This window comes from Nycticebus coucang, chromosome 15, assembly GCF_027406575.1.
Source record: "Nycticebus coucang isolate mNycCou1 chromosome 15, mNycCou1.pri, whole genome shotgun sequence".
NCBI classification, from domain to species: Eukaryota; Metazoa; Chordata; class Mammalia; order Primates; family Lorisidae; genus Nycticebus; species Nycticebus coucang.
This window is the reverse complement of record NC_069794.1, coordinates 6,550,825-6,569,092: the sequence shown is the minus strand read 5'-3', so window position 1 is coordinate 6,569,092 and position 18,268 is coordinate 6,550,825.

The following is an 18,268-nucleotide window of genomic DNA, read 5'->3' as shown; positions in this document are numbered from 1 at the left end:
TCTTCCTGTGTCCTGTAATTTCTTTAAAGTGTTAAGCGCAGGAGTCGAGGCTCAAAGCCTGGTGTGCTGGATCCCAGCCCCCACTCCTTTCCAAGGCTGACGTCACTCCTGTGCTCTCTTCTGGGGAGGGGCATTAAGTGTTTTGCTCAATTATCTTTTCCAACTCTACGCATCTCTGCTCTTCTGCAGTAATCAATGAGTGACAGCTGGGTATGGGTGATTATGAAGAAGAAAATAATAGAAAAGTGACTACAGTTTAAAAAACTGTGTCCCTGAATACTGATTCAGATTTAAATCTCAAATCTGATTTTAAATTACATGAAATGAAGAAATGGTTCTGAAATTATCCTGCCTTTATTTCCCTCTTTCTCTTTTCTGCAGTCTACCCAGTGGTTCTTGGGGTGTGGTTCCCAGACCAGTGACAATCAACCTCAACTGGGAACTGGTTAGAAACAGAAAGCGTCGGCCCCAGCACAGACGTGTGGAAGCAGGGACTCTGAGCTGGAACCCAGCAATCTGGTGTTTTAGCAAGCCCTCTGCATGATTGCAATGCATGCAAAAGTTTGGGAACCACTTTTCTGGCCTTTGCATGCTTTACTAAATATTAGGACATTGAATGGACAAGAAAATAAAATGAGAGCAGTTATAATATGGTCTAGCTCTTGAATGAAGTTGTGGCCATCTTGACACATATTAGGTCATAGCTGGTGAATTTAAGAATTTAAGAATTTAACTGAGACGATCTGTTCGTTTTCACTTAGCTAGAGAATTCCTGACCCACATAGCAGGCAACCAAGTAACATTCTAGAGAAATCAGTTGCCATTATTTGGAAAGGCTCAGACCATTTTCTGATAGGGTTCTTTCAAACCCATTGACCTGTTCTGACCAAACACTGTAGATCAGACGAAAAGTAATTTAATGTCCTCAGATGCCACTTTTCAACATCCTTTCTCTCAAAACCTGAAGTAAATAAATATGCTGCTCTACACAGTTTTACATAAACTCAAATTCCAAATAAATGGTATGAGATTTCGTTTTTTCTGTGTCACTTCATAAAGAGGAAGTAAGACAAAGGTCCTCAGAAAATAAAAAATGTGAATGACATAAAAGGTGTAATTTAATATCATGTTAACTCCTTCTATATGATACAAGATAATGCTGCATCATGGCCAAGACACGGTGTAAAGTATTCCCAGATGATGGTGGAACCATTAATATGAGAATTCCATATTTCATAACATCAACAAACCAGATGAGCCTCTCCACTTAACGGAGAGAACAGCGAAAAGAACAAATGTCTTGTGAAGAGTGGAAATGAGAACAATGTGTCTGAGGTTAAACAGTGGAAATAAGTTGCGGATGTTGTGCATGAAATAATTATTTCTGCAGTGCCGTTTCTGCATTTAGTTTATAAGCATGTCAGGGCCTACAATCCAGGCATATTTCAAGGAAAGAAATTCCAATCTGCATGACGTGTGGAGGAGGTTGCCACATACAAAGCAAGTTCCATGAAAGACTTATTAAAACTGAATTTTTGAAAAAAAAAAAAAAGCCTCTCTGACTAGCGTGGACATATGTAAGACATGCCTGTAATTTATCTAAGCCCATTGTAAGCTTTTATGAATCAAATAGTTTTTCAACTCGCTGTGATAACCTGAAGGGATTATGAGATAGGAATTTATTTAAAAACAAAACAAAGCTCATATGAAATTTAAATTGCCACCATGATGAACAACCGTCAACGTGCTGCCCTAATTTTTATCTAGGCTGATTTCTCCTGCTCCGGGTAGTTATGGAGCAGGTAAATGATGTGTTAGACGCTGTATTAAAGTTACAAACCTGTTCTTTCCTTCACATGAGTTTCCAAAATAATGAGCAACAGTATGAAGAACCTGTAGGCACTTAATCCCACAGAGAGGAGATAAGAATGTGGCAGAAGTGAAAAAAGTCGGGTATTACTTTGTAGTATTACAAATTAAGGAACTACGCATGGCTCAGGCAGGAAAGTGACTTATGTAAAGTCACAAAGTCAGGTAGACTTAAAGTCAGGACCTTGCCACTCAGGCCAGTCCTCCATTCTTAGGAGGTCACAGATGTGACTTTGTGGGTAGGTCCATGCTGCCCATTTCAAAGTGACACTTAGGATAAAGCTTGCAGGGAGGCAGAGCGTAGAAGCCTGATACAGTTCAGGCTGTCATCCCAGAGTCCCTGGGGAAATCATTATTGACGAGTTCTTAGGCTTTCAAATATGGCTCAATGTCTGAGCTACAAGCTGAAACCAGCTTCTGTCACCACAAGTCCTAGATTGCAGTCCCCTGATCACACGAGGGGATGCCCTGGGGCATCCCAAGTTATGTCATCTGGAGTCCCTCCTGTGGGATCCCTGTGCTGGAGTCTGACATCTGGCCGTGTGAAGTTGCTGGGCACTAGCCTAGACAGTGGAATGCAACGGGGCCCCACAACACTGTGCTGTCCCCATGGCCCGGCTAGAGAAATCCCTGCACAGGCACCCTCGGTCCAGCAGACGTGATTTGGGAACACTCCACACAGGCACCCCCAGTCTAGCAGACATGGTGTGGGGATACGCACACGTTCTCACCGGTCGCTTTAAGATGACATCATTCCTGTGATGCTGTCACTGCTCAAAAACGTCTCTATGTTGAAATCCTCTACTGAATCATTTCCTGAGACTTTCTTTGGGATATTGTCCATGGTGGAAAATCTTTAAACTTTGTATATGTATGTGGCTTTTCTTTCTGGAGTAGAAAAAAAAAAAAAAAGACAATGGCTATTCACAGCCAAGTTTGGTGAATAAGGGTGAGTAATCAAGTTGCCTAATGCTATTTGGTCAAAATTAGTGCTGTACCCAAAAAAGAAGTAGATAGATTGTGATTTTTAGCTCATAAACTGACTCTGAAAGCAATTTTTTTTTTTTTATTGTTGGGGATTCATTGAGGGTACAATAAGCCAGGTTACACTGATTGCAATTGTTAGGTAAAGTCCCTCTTGCAATCATGTCTTGCCCCCATAAAGTCTGAAAGAAATTTTTAGAGAAGCATTTTAAGCACATTTGAGTAACATCAATCATTAAACAAATTCTAAATCTTAAGGAAGGTATTTGAAGGAAAGTACTTACCTCCTTAGATAAGTTTCAAGATTTTGTTTTTAAAAAAACATATTCTATCCACATTGCGAAGGCACAACTCACATAGTAGCTTGATTCTTTATCTTTTAATGCATCCATTTTTCATATGCATGTGAAAAGTTCCATACACATCCCCAATTAGCAAAACAGAAAATGTTGACACCTTGAAATATTAAAATCGTATTCAATATTAAGTTACATGGTGGTTCTATGCTAAAGGGAAATACATTAGAATTATCAATCTTATTAAGTCTAATAAGGCCAAATTTACGATAAATCCAGATAATACTTTGCAAATCTGTACTTCCATAAATTCAAGTGCATACCTGTGATAGCCCAGCCCATAGTATTTACAAAGGTTTCCCCATCAGCTATTTGTTAAGCTACATCGCACACTGAGTTCAGTGCAGAGAAGTGCTCCACCTGTTGCCTCACGACTACTCAGAGAATCAGACCAGCTGCAGCTCCAGGGGGGGGCTCCCTCGGTCCCTAGATCAGAGCCCTGAAAATCAGCCAAATTTGCTCCCAAATCAACTGTTCTCAGTTTTTCCATTTCATTTTCCCTTCAAGGAAACTGAATGCTGAGGGGTTGTTTGACGATGAGACAATGAAGAGATAATGTGGATCACAATATGGTTAACAGTAATGAAGTCACTGGAATCAGAAGTGCCATTGATGGAAGCAGCTAAATATCAGCCATCGACAAAGTAAAAAAAGTGAATATTAAAATCCTTTTCCTCAGGGGAAAAGATGTTTCACTGGAGAAAACAGAATGGCATTTGAGTTCCAGTACCTTCACAGCCCTGGCAAGTGATACGCAACTCTCAATGACTTCCTCCTCCTCTTTCTCGAATTTCTTTTATCTCATTTTTACATTTACCTTTTCTTTTTTGAAGTGTCCACTTTATTTTGCATATAGCATAGTAAACACGGCCATTTTTAGTTTGTGCTATTAACCCCTTCACCTTTCATATTAATGAGATATTTCTTTTTTTTTTAATTTCAGATTAATATGAGGGTACAAATATTTAGGTACATTGTTTTCATTTCTTTTTTTATTGTTTGGGATTCATTGAGAGTACAAAGAATCAGGTTACACTGATTGCATTTGTTAGATAAAGTCCCTCTTATAATTGTGTCCTGCCTCCAAGAGATGTGCCATATACTGTGACCCCTGTACCCCTCTCCACTCCGCTTTCCCCACTTGCTCATCTCTCCCCTTGTGTTAGATCATCTACTACCTTCATATTACAATAGAGTACGTTGGATTCTCGCTTCTCCATTCTTGTGATGCTTTACTAAGAACAATGTGTCCCACTCAATCCAGGTTAATGCAAAAGATATAAAGTCTCCATCCCTTTAAATGGCTGAATAGTATTCCATGGTATACATATACCACAGCTTGTTAATCCATTCCTGGCTGGGTTGGTGGGCACTTAGGTTGTTTCCACATTTTGGTGATTATAAGTTGAGCTGTGATAAACAGTCCACTGCAAATGTTCTATTGAAAAAAGGATTTTTTTTTTCTTCTGGGTAGATGCCTCAATAGTGGGATTGCAGGATCAAATGGGAGGTCTAATTTGAGTTCTACAAGGATTCTTCCTTCTGGAAAGGTTGTATTAGTTTGCAGCCCCACCAGAGTGTAAGAGTGTTCCCTTCTCCCCACATCCACGCCAGCAGCTGCAGCTTGTGGTTGCGCCCTTCACCCCAAGACGTGCTGAACACCCTTGCGGTGTGCACATTAGGTGAGATCCCACCAATGGCTCCCCTTCTCCCAATTCCTCTCTTCTTCCTCTCCCCTCCCCCTTGCTTGATTATACTTGTGTTTTTTCCTTTCTTGTAAGCTTATAATTGTTTATATATCATTTTCTAATGGTTTCATAATATTGAATATATTTTGACATTTCTTTTTATTTGCATCTTAAAACTAAATACATAAAATATATAATTATACTTATTAATTATATATAATTGTATGTAGGTATATAATAAAACTTTATACATATCTAAATCCATTAATTAAAAATATATTATTACTCTCAGAAATGCTGATACATTTGGGCTAAACTATTTCTTATCACTCATCCTCAGCAGATGATGGCCATCAACACTGATTCGTAAGTGAAGCTAAAACACGATTTCCTGGTACCCTTCTGGAAGGAAAATAAATGAGATAAAGTAAAAATAACTACATATCCAATTAAAAAAAGCAACTACCATCTCCTCCCCAGAAAGTAATATGAATAACTGCTGTGTCTGCATGGGCCTTGCCTCAACCCTCTGTGCATAGCCTTTAAAGGAGAATTTTATACTCAAATTAAGTGTAGTCTTTGATCAAAATTTTATACTTTAAATAAAATTTATTTTTCTTTCAAAGCAAAGAAATTTACTTTGCTGGTTAGTTTTTTCTGTGTATGAGACATTAAAATATATTTTTTCATCCACTGAAATTATATGAAATTAACAAAGATTCACTCATGTACCGTGATAATACTGAACCTTCCTTTTTCCTATCTTCATTTCTACTTGGTCATCCTTTAAATTTGTAATAGTCATTTTCCAAAGATATTGTTTGATTCTAAGCCCATACACTGATAGCAGAATTAATTACTTAAGAATAAAATTTATATCCTTAAAGAGAAGCATGTTATCCTGACTCAGACTGACTAAAATTACAATGTACTTGTAGCTAAGATAAACCATTCCGTTATCAGAGTGTTTAAAGATTTTTCAGCAGGCAAACCAGAAAGACCTGCACAGCGGTGCTGGCTCTCAACATAATTCATCAGCTCTCATATTTTTCTCTAATTCAGAGAGTTTAGTGTCCACTTAAACTGTGGCATATGCATCTACCATTTTTTATTTTATTTTAGAGACCTCAATTCTACATTAAGTACAAATGCAGTTTTAGATAAAAATAGAGAAAACTTTTTACATGACTTACTTTCATTTTTTTCATATGTTTTCAATAAAATGGACTTTAGTTCATGGGAATGAAAGTAATGAAGAGATTTTTTTAAGAATAGATAAAAAAAAATTATTAAAAAGACTAAGTGAATAAAAGGTACAGCAGCACCAGCTGGCCGTTCAGTGTAGAATTTGGGAAATATCACCACGTCTTACAAGGTACAATATTATTTTTTCACTCCTATTAGACAAAGACTTAAAAAGCCCTCGGTTATGAGTTTTCCTTCAGGTTGGGTTTGAATCAAAGATCCATCTCCTTGCACTCGTGTTGGCCTGAATTCGGGCATCAGGTCCTCGTAGTCACACTAGGAAGCAGAATCTTGAGAGGAGAGCATCCAAAACAAGCACCTTGTTAATGGGAAGGAGAAAAAAAACTCGGCAAAGCAATAGAAAATATTTCAAGTTTACATCCGGAGAGGAGAAAGGAAGAGACATAACTGGTCAGACATTCAAGGCACATTTCATCTGGTGGACCTTCTGTCCCAGGGCAGATCCAAGAAAAGACGTGATTCAGCTGGGAAGTGAGATTGGAAATGTATAGAAAATGAGAATTATACTCAGGGTGTTCATTCCAGAGGCTTAGCTTTTCTCCTAGCTATTTTTGCTATTTTCCTATTCCTTCCTTTCCTTCCTTTTCTTAACATGCTTTTGACAAAAAATATTGACCAGCAGTCAAATCAATGTCCCAAGTGAGAAAGCACAAAGCATATTGTGGGGAATGGCTGGCACCCTTTTTCAATTCCTTAGGCGAGGCCCAAACATATTAACAGAAGTGTTTCTCTGGAGCAAACCAGCCTCACCCTGCAGGCCACTTTCTTTATTAGGACAGGTCCTTAAACGGATGAGAGTCTGCCAGGACCACTGCTGAAATTGCACCCTTCCTTCCCACCTGTCTGTGGTTTTAAACCTTGAAAGGACTTGGAGGGAGGAGGCTTAAGAAGAGAAAATACTGGAAGGTTTCTTTATTTCCTCTTTTCACTTCTCTTCATTCCAGGTATCACATGGGGAAGGCTGATCCAGAATACTTCCATGTTTTTTCTCACAGTGGAATAATTTCATAGGATATAATTCTACATGACCATAAAGTAACATAGCACAAATTATTTTATTTTCTGATTGAAATTTCGAACAACTCTGAGAAGGGGCATTCTGTCAGAGAAGAGAACTCCCTCTCCAACCTTGGATCTGGGGACAAACACCCACCCATTGACGCAGGAGAATAGGTGAGCATGGAGGATCTTCAACTCTCTCTCCCAGTTCCTTATCTTTTGTATTTCCAAAAGAGTTGCTGGGACAAGATGTTTTAAAGGATGAGATAAATTACCCTGACCTTTTCAGGATCAGCCATCTACTGTACATACAAATAAGAAACTCATCTGCCATGCTTAAAACACTCCGATAACTAAATATTAGTGATGTTTGAAGGAGATGATTCAGAGAATACGTTTTTAGTAACTATTTTTATGGAATCCTAATTTGAATCACTATGTCTCGGCTCTCTGTCCTGATTCTTTAAGCCACATCCAAGCCACATAAAACAATAGATTCTACTGAGCTTCATTTATTTCCTTCAAAACCTTCCTCAAATTAAAATCAGAAGCTAAGGAATTCGAGATTTCTTTTCTGCACCTTAGGCAACATTCCAGTTTTGACTCATATGTATATAAAATAGAACTAAAGCATCTTGATGATTCCAGGCCATTTTCTGACCTAACTTACTTAAAATTACTTAAAGGAGGCAAAAGAACAGTATTGACCCTTTCACCCCCATGATAAAACCCTTCAGAAGTCTAAAGAGTCTTTTCTGTGCTTTGTAATGAGGTATCCTCCTAAATTGTGGTCTTTAAAAACATCTATCTAAAGACGGATGGCTTCATAAATTGAATTCTTTGCTTTATTCATTCATGTTTCCAATAAATATCCTCATTATTATAGTTAGAGAGCCTTTGAACACTTAATGTTCAAACAATAGTTCAAACTTGTTTTAAAAACATTCCCAGAATATCATGATATACACAGCTGATTAGTTAAAAAAAAAAAAAAAAAAACAGTAAATTTTAGGTGACCTCTTTTTTACAAAAACTAGGATACACAGATGAATTTTAATAGCAGGGTGGAGTTGGGAACCACGTGGGAAGCTTTGTGTTGAAAGTAGGGCAAATAAATGCACAGCACTGAATGCGGAACAGGGTAGTCTGTGTTAGGAAACCAAGTTATATGAATATGCCTGTTCAAATCGCGTGAGTCCTTCCTCCTCCCCCCGGGAAGGGTGTGTTCCCCTGTCTTCCATCCAAATCCCTGACACAAGTCTATAGAACCTCAGGAGAATGCTCTCATAATAAGAATAAGCCTGCAACAGACAGACTCCTGGACTTCATTTATTTAAAGTCTCTAAATAGCCTTTGTTTTTTAGACAAAAACACATAACAGCTATCAACTTTTGATGGAAACAGGAGATGGGAGACATCGCAAGCATCTCGATCTCCATTTCTGCATCTCTGGATGAGATCCAGTTGAATGATGCCCCCACTACAGGGCTCAGCCCACTGCAAAGTCAAGCCCCAAACGGCTGAATGAAGATCTGAAAGGCTTGGAGGAAATAAATGGACTGCCTGCTTCTCATTACGTTCCAGGCTCAGAATGGGGACACATCTGGTTTTCTGATTACACTTTCCTGTAGTAAAGAAAATTCTAGCCTAGCAGGTCAAACCAGCCTATGACTAGCCAGCTCCAATTACTGACCTGACCTGCTTCTAACCTCAAAGGGGAAAAAAGAAAACCCTTTTACTCATTCTTAGAAACCGAAATATGGGTGAGAAAGGTTGTTGGGGTTTTTCCCTTGATTAATTAAAGTTACTTATTCAAATTGTGCTTTAGTCCATAGTCTTTAATTATAAACAAAATAATGCCTGACTTCCTCCATAAAACAACACTCAAAGGCAACGAGAAAGAAAAGACTAGACTCTTTTATTTGTGTAATAAAAAACAACAAAAGCACAGCAATTTCAACATGGCATTTGGAACTTGATGTGTTCTATTTAATGAATAAAAGATTACAGTAATTCACAAAGGAGACAGTGTCTACTGAGATAAGGCCGTTTCCAACTTTCTTTAAATGGGCATCTCTCTAAGAGCCATTTCCAACTTCCAAATAAATAATACCATCAGTGAACTCAGCTAAATGGTACCTAGGGCTGTGTTGGTATATTCTAAAATATGTTGATCTGATCTACTTTTAGCTCCACTTCAAAAAATGCCCTATCGCTTCGCAATTTATGAAGGGACTGCATAATAATCTAGCATAAATTCTGTCAAGCTTTTTAAGTAATCAGAAAAAATACTGACTTCCATGTTGAGAGCATACTAATCTGGCTGAGGGCTTTCAAAAGACTGTATGTGTAAGCCCACCATTTTGACTGCACGCTATAATTCAAAATGAAAATAATTTCTTAGATGAATGTAGCTTTTGTATTAGATCAAACCATCTGAAATTGTCAATATTTGATTGTTTGGCTATAAAAATGACAATTCCAGATGGCTGGACCTGATTTTTAAAAGATACTGTATATAATGAAATGATTGTATTCAGTACATTGAATATGGTCATTTTTTTAAGTCTATGATGCTAGATGACTTTTGAAGATAGCTGTTTTGCAAATAAGGAGCATGACAGTGTCCCGGTCCCCAGCAGTGAGAAAGCTCTGTCACTGAAGTCTGCTTCTGTGGCAGCACTTTATAAAAAAACAACCCTCATCCCTCATTCCAGAAGAAAAGCACAAATATTAGTTTTGATTTACATTTTGTACATTTATCACTCTCCTGACGCAGGCAGTAATTTGCTCATTTTAGAGAAGAGCTAATGAAAGGACAGAACATAAGTAACAAGGCAAGAAATACTCCTTGACTCTGTCTCCCAGTCCAGGCCCCAAGCCCACCCTGCTATCTTTTCTGGAGTAAATTACACCCGATGGCTGGATGCTGAGTCTCCCCAGGCTTTAATGGCAGTAGATCTGAACAGGGCGTGGAGGCTCGCTTTCTAGGCTTTTAACTAAATCATGTGAGCAAAAATACCAAGTGTGTGCATTTATTTCACCATATCCAAATTGCCTGCCCCCCCTTTAAATCTTTATTCTCGTATATTTCGATTTCATTTCAGTAAACGTTTCTCCCTGCGTATTATGCTGTTAAGTTGAACACTTCCTGGAGTAGGGAAAATGCTGCATTAACCAACTGCAATACCGGAATCTTAAGAGTCAAGGAAAGAATGCTAACAACGGAATGAAGGTGATAAACAGCACAGCCGTGGAATGTTTCCGGGGAGCCTCCCTGCAGAGGGTCGGCGGATCCCCAGGGAGCCCAGCCGGTGGGGCGCAGGTCACCGCGCCGCCCTGCAAACCTTCTCTGTCACCAGGGTGAGGACGCTTCCGCCGGACCTCCTGTCCCCCAGCCTTCCCACAGCCAACCAAACATTTATAATTAAGAGTTTTCAGCATGCCAAGTCAGGAAGTTCCTCTCTGGGCCCTGCGCTGCTTTTCATTCTGTTCATTTGTGAGTTTTAAAACAACGTACTTTACATCTCGCCACCTGCGGTGCAATTCAGAGCTGACCGCTTGGTCCCCTGCGTCCTCCCACTCACAAAACAAACTGCACCCACACTTTGCGCAGCTGTTCGTCTCCAAACACGAACTACTTTCCCACTCAAGGTCCATCTAATCTAAAAGGAATGTCCCTTTTGTTTTTAAGAAACTGAAATGTGGGATGGTTTCAATCAAGTCTGCATCCGTCTATGCTCTTGGTATTATGTCTGGCAGAGGCTGATTGTTCACTATAATTTAGTGACAATTATAGTCTATCAAAAATAAAAATATCAGCAACCATTAAAAAAAATGGAAGCAAATAAGAAAAAGCCGCTGGGCTTGCACACTCAGCAGATGAGCGCACGGCTGTGATCCCTGCCGCTGTCTCCATTTCAGATGAGTCTTCCTAAAGGGCCTGGTGACTCTCTCACTGTCCCATGTTCCCACCTTCCCCAGGGCCCCCATGGCCCTGACATGCCCTGCGACCACTTGGTCCCTCAAGGTACCCGGTAACCTCTATACTGCCTTGCCCAGGGGACGCTGAGCAAGTTCCCTGCCCTCTTTCCCAGACCCTGGTGAGAACGCGGTCCCTACTAAGACTGTCCCAGTAGAATCCCTGGCGCTCCTCTTTCCTGGCTGCTCTTCCCTTCCGGTCATTCCTGAGTTCCTTCACGGACACCCTATCCCTGCCTTACCACTTGGATTTAAGTGATCTTAGGTTTCCTGTCACAGAGTCTCTTTCCTTCCAATTTCTAGTCACCTTAAGTGTGCTTCAAGACAACCACAGCGTTCTTTTCCAGAATGCTTTTCATTCCTGACCCAATAACGCACACACAGCATCTCCAAAGCCAGAGCTCAATTCATGCACCGTCTTTCCTAGCACTGATTTCTTATTTCATGTAATGACACCAATATCCACTCAGCATCTTAAGACAAAAATGTCAGTGTTGCCTCCAACTCTCCTCTTTTCCTCACTCATCGCGGTGAATTTGTTACAAAGGTCCGTCACTTCTACCTCCAAATAGAGCTTCTCACAGAACTCACCCACCTCATCATCTCTCATTTCTTCCAGCCAATAAATTGGTCTTTAACAGCCATACTAAAGCCACACTCAGCCCAACCGTCCGGGGGACCTGAGATGGGATGTAACTCGCTCCACACACCCACCCGGAGGACCTGAGATGGGACGTAACGTGCTCACTGTGCTTTGTTTGCATCCTTCAGTGGGTCTCCACGGGTACAGGTGACAAGCCAACCAATTTTCCATGTTCTCCAAGCTCTGCACTGTTTTATCCCTCACCTGGACTCAAACCATGGACCTAAGCTCTAGCTGCGCCAACTGTGCCATACTGTGATCGTTCCAAAACATCTGGTCTCTGTGACTAGTTCCCTCTGTTAGAAAACCCACCGTTCTTCACCTGTCAGTGAATTTCCCCCAGCAGTCAGGCCTCAGCTGAAAGGTCACATTGTTCAGGAGGCTTCTTGCATATGCCCCACCTCAACCCACCATTGTCAAGATCTGACGCCACCGTCTCTGAGTTATGAGAGCGCACTGCCCATGATCGTGTTAGCGCTTATTGTATTGAATCGTGGGTGTTCATTACATGCACCCTCTAGACCAGGGTTTCTCGCTCTTGGCACTGCTGGTAGTTAGACTGGATAATATTTTGTTTCCTGGAGCTGTCCTCTGCCCGCCCCAGAACCCCAGTCGTGATGATCAAAAATGTCTTGGAATATTGCCCAGTAACCGCCCTGGAGCATCACTGCTCTGGACTGTGGGCTTCTCTTGGGTGAGGCTTACACCAGATCACACGCAGAATCAGGCACCGTGATGTGCAAAGGCCAGTGTCAATGCTTCTTTATTGAAAGATGTTTATTGAATACACAACTAGGTGTTGTCCCATGCCTCTAGAATCAGCTATCTGAAAACATAAATCTCAGAAGGACATTTTAACATAACTATGGATAAGTCATCCTTTATCTATGGTATTAGAAATTTACAAAAGGAAATAGAATGATGATACTATCCTAGTTGACTTGCGAAAGATGACTCAGAGTTTCTGCTCTAAAGAGGACAATAAATCATTATGTAAACTAATAATAATAAAAAGCATTGCCTTAGGAAAGCATGTTATTTAGTTTAGGGAGAAAATGGGGCAATTAGAATCAGGATATGTCAGCATGCAGCTTCCATTTTTATGCAAAGGAAAGAACACCTTAGCTGAATGTATAATGTTTCGATTGATATTTTTCCCTGCATTAAGTTACATTAAATCTTGCTGAAGTACAGAAGTCCAAAGATAATGTACCACTCCAAATACATTCTCTGAGCTACATTACAACCAATCATTGGCTGTGGCGCTTTATGCTTTATAAGATCTGAGCTTGATTAAAACTTGTGTTTTAAACTTTCTATGAAGCCCACCAATTTGAAATCTCTTTCCTCCTCATGCAGACCACACAACCAATTTCGTAATGTGTTTTCCTCCAAAAGCCTCATCTCTCAGAAAGATCCTGCCTACTTTATCCGAGGATTAGGAGGAGAGGCAAAGAAACATGAGCTTGAATCTCTTCTGAGGAAACTACTAAGTAATTAAAAGGTTCACAAGTAAAGTATCTATTTATTAGTTTAGGACAAAGTTTGGCTTCAAGCAAAGAACCAAATTAAATTAAACCCCCACAAGTAATTGGTTGTAAATGTGTATTTATTGAATCTTACCCCTGGTTTTTATTGTCTGCAATCAATGGTACTCTTATGTTCTCTAAAATGGATTAACTAACCAAACCAAACTTCCTTATCCCCTTTCTTTTTTCCTGTTACTTAGCTAGAAGTTTTTAGAAATAAAGTTCTACATGATCTGTATAAACTCTCTCATTTTGACATCAGTTAAGCACTAGTCAGAGAAGACCCAAATGGTCATTATGAGGTTTCAACACTGTGAGAGTGAGCATAGTTTTCAAATGCCATCAATAGTTTCAAGGTTGAGGGATATATCCTTTCCTAGTTTTAAAATAACTCACTTCTCTATTAAAGTATAATTTCTTTTCAGGATTTGTGATGATATCCCCTTAAAAAGTGCTTCAAATGTGTTGAATTTTATTCAGATAAGTAGAAACCTTTTAGAAGATGGAAAAATCCCTTAACATCATGACAAGCCCTCTGTAGTGGGCATGTGATACTAAAATGTTAATATCAGCACCTTTGGGAGACAGAGATAGTGATATTATAAAATGTAATAATCTGAAGTTAGGGCACTTGGATAACTAAAGAAAGGATCTAAAATATAATAAACAGCTGTTTAATAAAATAAAACAACAAAATAAACAGTTGGTGGGCAGCACCTGTGACTCAAAGGAGTAGGGCGCTGGCCCCATATACCGGAGGTGGTGGGTTCAAACCTAGCCCTGGCTAAAAACTGCAAAAATAAAATAAAATGAACAATTGGATAAAATGGCAAAACACAAATGAAAAATAAAATCAAAAGACAATACCTGATTTCAATCCTGTGTATTTCAGAGGTAAGTAACAGGATCTATGCAAATTACAAGGTTATCATCAAGACTCGGCTCAGCTGCGAGCCCCCCAGAGCCTTCTCCAGCCTTTCCACTCCTCTACCCCAGCTGCACAACGCTCTGTTCTCACAGCATTTCTGTACCAGTCAACACGTGACAACTTTGGAACATGACGACCATGCTTGCGACCTGAGCTGAGATGCTTTGGAGGCTCTCAGGGGGAGGAGCCCACTTTCCCCTGTCCGTCATGACCTGTCTTGAAAGCTCCTTCACCCCCCATGAAGTGGAAGGATGATGGGTCCCCTTGTCCTACCACCTGTCACTTCCTGGTCCCTGCAGTGCTCAGACTTCAGCTCCTTCAGGGCATCCACTCCCTCACATGCACCCTCAACTTACTGCCTCCTCTTCCTACTTATGGGCAAAACCCCGACCGGGGTTCCATCCACGTTGGCATTCCTTGTCTGGACAGTGCAGGCGAGTGCAGAAAACACACAAGCACAGTGTGACTGTTCTCAGTTTTCATTAAGCTCAAGAGGATTCCAGTGCTGTCAGCAAACCCCCACCTTTCCTGGGTCCATCCTTCCTGACACCTCCTAAAAGACTACTTCTCACCTTCCCTTTCCTCAAACATTGAACATTTACCTTGTCCATCCACACTTTCATGAGGCCTTGATTTCTATTTCACTGAGAAAATGAAAGCAAGCAGAAGAGAGCTTCCACCCGCTCTCACCCAGATTTATAGTCAACCTCACCTGTGCCTGTACACTCGCCTCTGTTTCTGTGCCCACTGAGCGACTTTCTGCAGAGGAAGCCCAGGCAGTCCCAGTCCCCAACCCACCCATCTGTCAAGGGCAAGGAAGGAAGGCTCTTCTCTCTGGGGGCTTCTGGGGAGCTTCCACAATCTGGGGGCTTCTCTCTCCTGCACCCTTCCTCTATTTGATATTTTCCATCAGCAGAACACAGCGGGATGACCCCAATCTAACAAGGAAGCAAACTGCCAATGTTTCCACAACTGCAGTGGGCTACCGGGTATTTCTGTGATCGTTATTACAGCAAGTGTCTTTATGGCAGGCTCTGCTGTTTCTTCCTCGTCTCCCTGACATCTAAATGATCAGGGGCACCAGGACTCAGTCCTCTTCCCTGTCCACTGCCTTCACTCAGCCCGGAGGGATCTCACCTGTCTCAGTGCCGTAAATACAACGATAAAACTAGCTTTGTTCCCACAATTCGGAGTCTCTCACCCAAGTGCCTGTTGTACATACTCCTGTGTGCATATAATAAGCATGTCAAAAATCACACTCCCAATTTCCTCCTGCCACCCAAGTAACTCCCACTTCTCTTCAACGTATGTCCCATCACAAGTGATGGCCACTACATCCTGCCAGTTGCTCAAATCAAAATAAATGAATACGTACACACACGTGTACATATGTAAATAGAAAACGAGAGAGAGTGAGGGGGGAGGGGGAAAGGAAGGGAGAGAGAAGGGGGAGGGAGGGAGCAGGAAGGGATAGAAAAAGGAATTGGGGTTACTTGTTCTTTTAATTATTTATGAGAATATCCCTATTCTTAGGAAACAAGCTGGATATATTTAGGAGTGAAGACCCATAATACATGTCATTTATTTTCTGATGATTCATAATAAATACGTGTGTGTGTATATGCGTATCTATAATAAATAGACACTCACACACAGTACATACGTACAGGTGTACAGGTGGGGGAGGGGAGAGAGAGAATGAGGAGTCAATGCAATAAAATGTTACAGGTGAATCTGGGAAACCCACATACCTGATGTTCTTTCAACTATTGTTGCAGCATCTTCTAAGTTGGAAATTATTTCCTCATGTTTCTTGAGAAGAAATTATCCCTGACTCTGCTCTTCCTCCTCCACACCCAGGCCACCAGGAAACTGTGAAGTCTACTTTCAGAGGAAATCCACAATCTGGGGGCTTCTCTGTCTTCCCCACAGGGACCCCCTGGCTCATGTGCCCCTTCCACGATGGACTCCCACCTGAACTCTTCCCACACCCTCACCCCACAGCCTGGGGTCACCCAGCAGAGATGGGGTCCCCTCCCTCTGGGTGGGCTGCCTGTGGCCCCCCTCACTGCTGGGTGGAGACCAGTGTGCCTATGGCAGCCTGGCTCTGCCCTGTCCAGTCGGCCTCACCTCCCTCCACTCAGGGCACTCTGTGCAGTCGGCCTCACCTCCCTTCACTCTGGGCACTCTATCCAGGCACTCTGGGGAGCGCCACGCCTTCTCCTCCTGAAGCCTTTCCTTCTGCTTTTCTCCTCTGCTTTCTGCTCAAATGTCACCCAGTCACCTGGTGGCTTCCTCCCACCAACCCCAGGGTGCATCACTTTGCCCTTACCTGCTTTATTCTTCTAGATCAAGGGCTGGAAAACCTTTCCTCAAAGGACCACAAAGCCAATGTTTTGAGCTTTGCAGGCCACACGGCTTCTGCACACAATTGTTCAAGTCTTTCACTGTCGCGTCAAAGTAGCCATGACTATCTATGAACAGGTACGTGTGGCTGGGCTCCAGTAACACTACTGACACGTGCAGGCACCAGGTGGAATCTGTCAGCAAGCAGATCCCTGCTCTAAATAAAGGACTTTCCATGTTTACTTGTTATCTGAATTTGCTTTTGTTTTGTTTTTCCATTTCCCATCACTGAATGTTAAGCTCCATGAGGGAAGCACGTCCCTTTGCTCACGACTGCGTCTTGAGTGCTCAGAGGAGCAACTGGCTATGATTTCACCATTCCCTGGACGAATGGATGAGCCCATCCCTGCAGTAACTGCCCCGTCTGCTGTCTGTATATACGTCCCTTCTCTGTGGCAATACATACTCTCCTCAGCCATCTATCCCTTCAGTACTGTCTGCTTGTATTTCACTCTAACTAGACTTCGCTCCATGGCGAGGTGAGCTCACCCCATTCTTCAGGTCCAATAGGCATCAGTGCACCTGTCAGAACATGCCCAGTGGATCCGTACTGAATGAAGGAATCGATCTCAACAACAAGACCAAGGTGAGAGAGGAAATGGCTAAGCCTGAGGTTGGCACAAGGAGCTTAGAGGAGAAAGGGTATCCTAGGGGAGTAATTGCTGCCAATTTTCTCTGATTATAGAAAATGGAGATGATATTCTCATCTACTTTTTGCTGGCCATACCACACCTGGAGGGCTTTGTTCCAACTTTAGTCTTTATACTTTTCAAAAAAAGAAATAGATATGACAACATATGGTGTTTCAGAGAAATACGGCCAAGATAGTGAAAGGAAGGAAACTTGACATGTGAAAAACAGTTGAAAAACTGGCGATGTTGGAAAATTGAGACTGTTCAGCCTAGAAACGAAGAGATGTGGAGAGGGACGTGCCGGCTGCCTTCATACACGCAGAGGGTTGTAAGATTTAAAAGGGATTAAATTCGCCATGTTGTTCTGGAAATCAGATCACCTTGTAAATATTATAGGGAGGCAGGTTTTAGTTCAATATAAGAAAGACGTGTTTAGGGATTAGAGCCATCTGAATACATAATGAGCTGCCTTCTGAAGATGAGGTTTTTGTTGAAAGCGAAGCTGGGAACCTCACCTGGGCACAACTTTGCCTGCCTAGATTTGGGCTGCATCTTCCAGCTCTGAGATTACTTAATTTTACAAAAGCTGCGGAGAGGACAAGAGGCAGCTAAAAGTAGAGGTGATGAACCAACTCTCACTCTATACCTCTGACCCAGTGTATTTCAACAGATAGCCTTATCTCCTGCTTCTCAGAGAACTAAGAGGCCTTGAGAATGAGCTCCACCAACTCTCACCAATGAACTGCAGAACCATGTCTACCACCTGCCGTGTCCTCAGTGAATTTCCCATCAGGCACAGCTCTTCAATCGAGAACATGGCTGTCAAATCTGAATGCTACCCTTTCTTCCTGCCCCTCACACATAATCACTCAGCAAGTCATGTTGATGCAGAATAATTAAAATCCCCAATTAATATAATCTCTGCTGAAAGTCTCCCACCTATTTGCCACCTATAATCCTTCTTGTTTCCTGAGTAACATTTCTGAA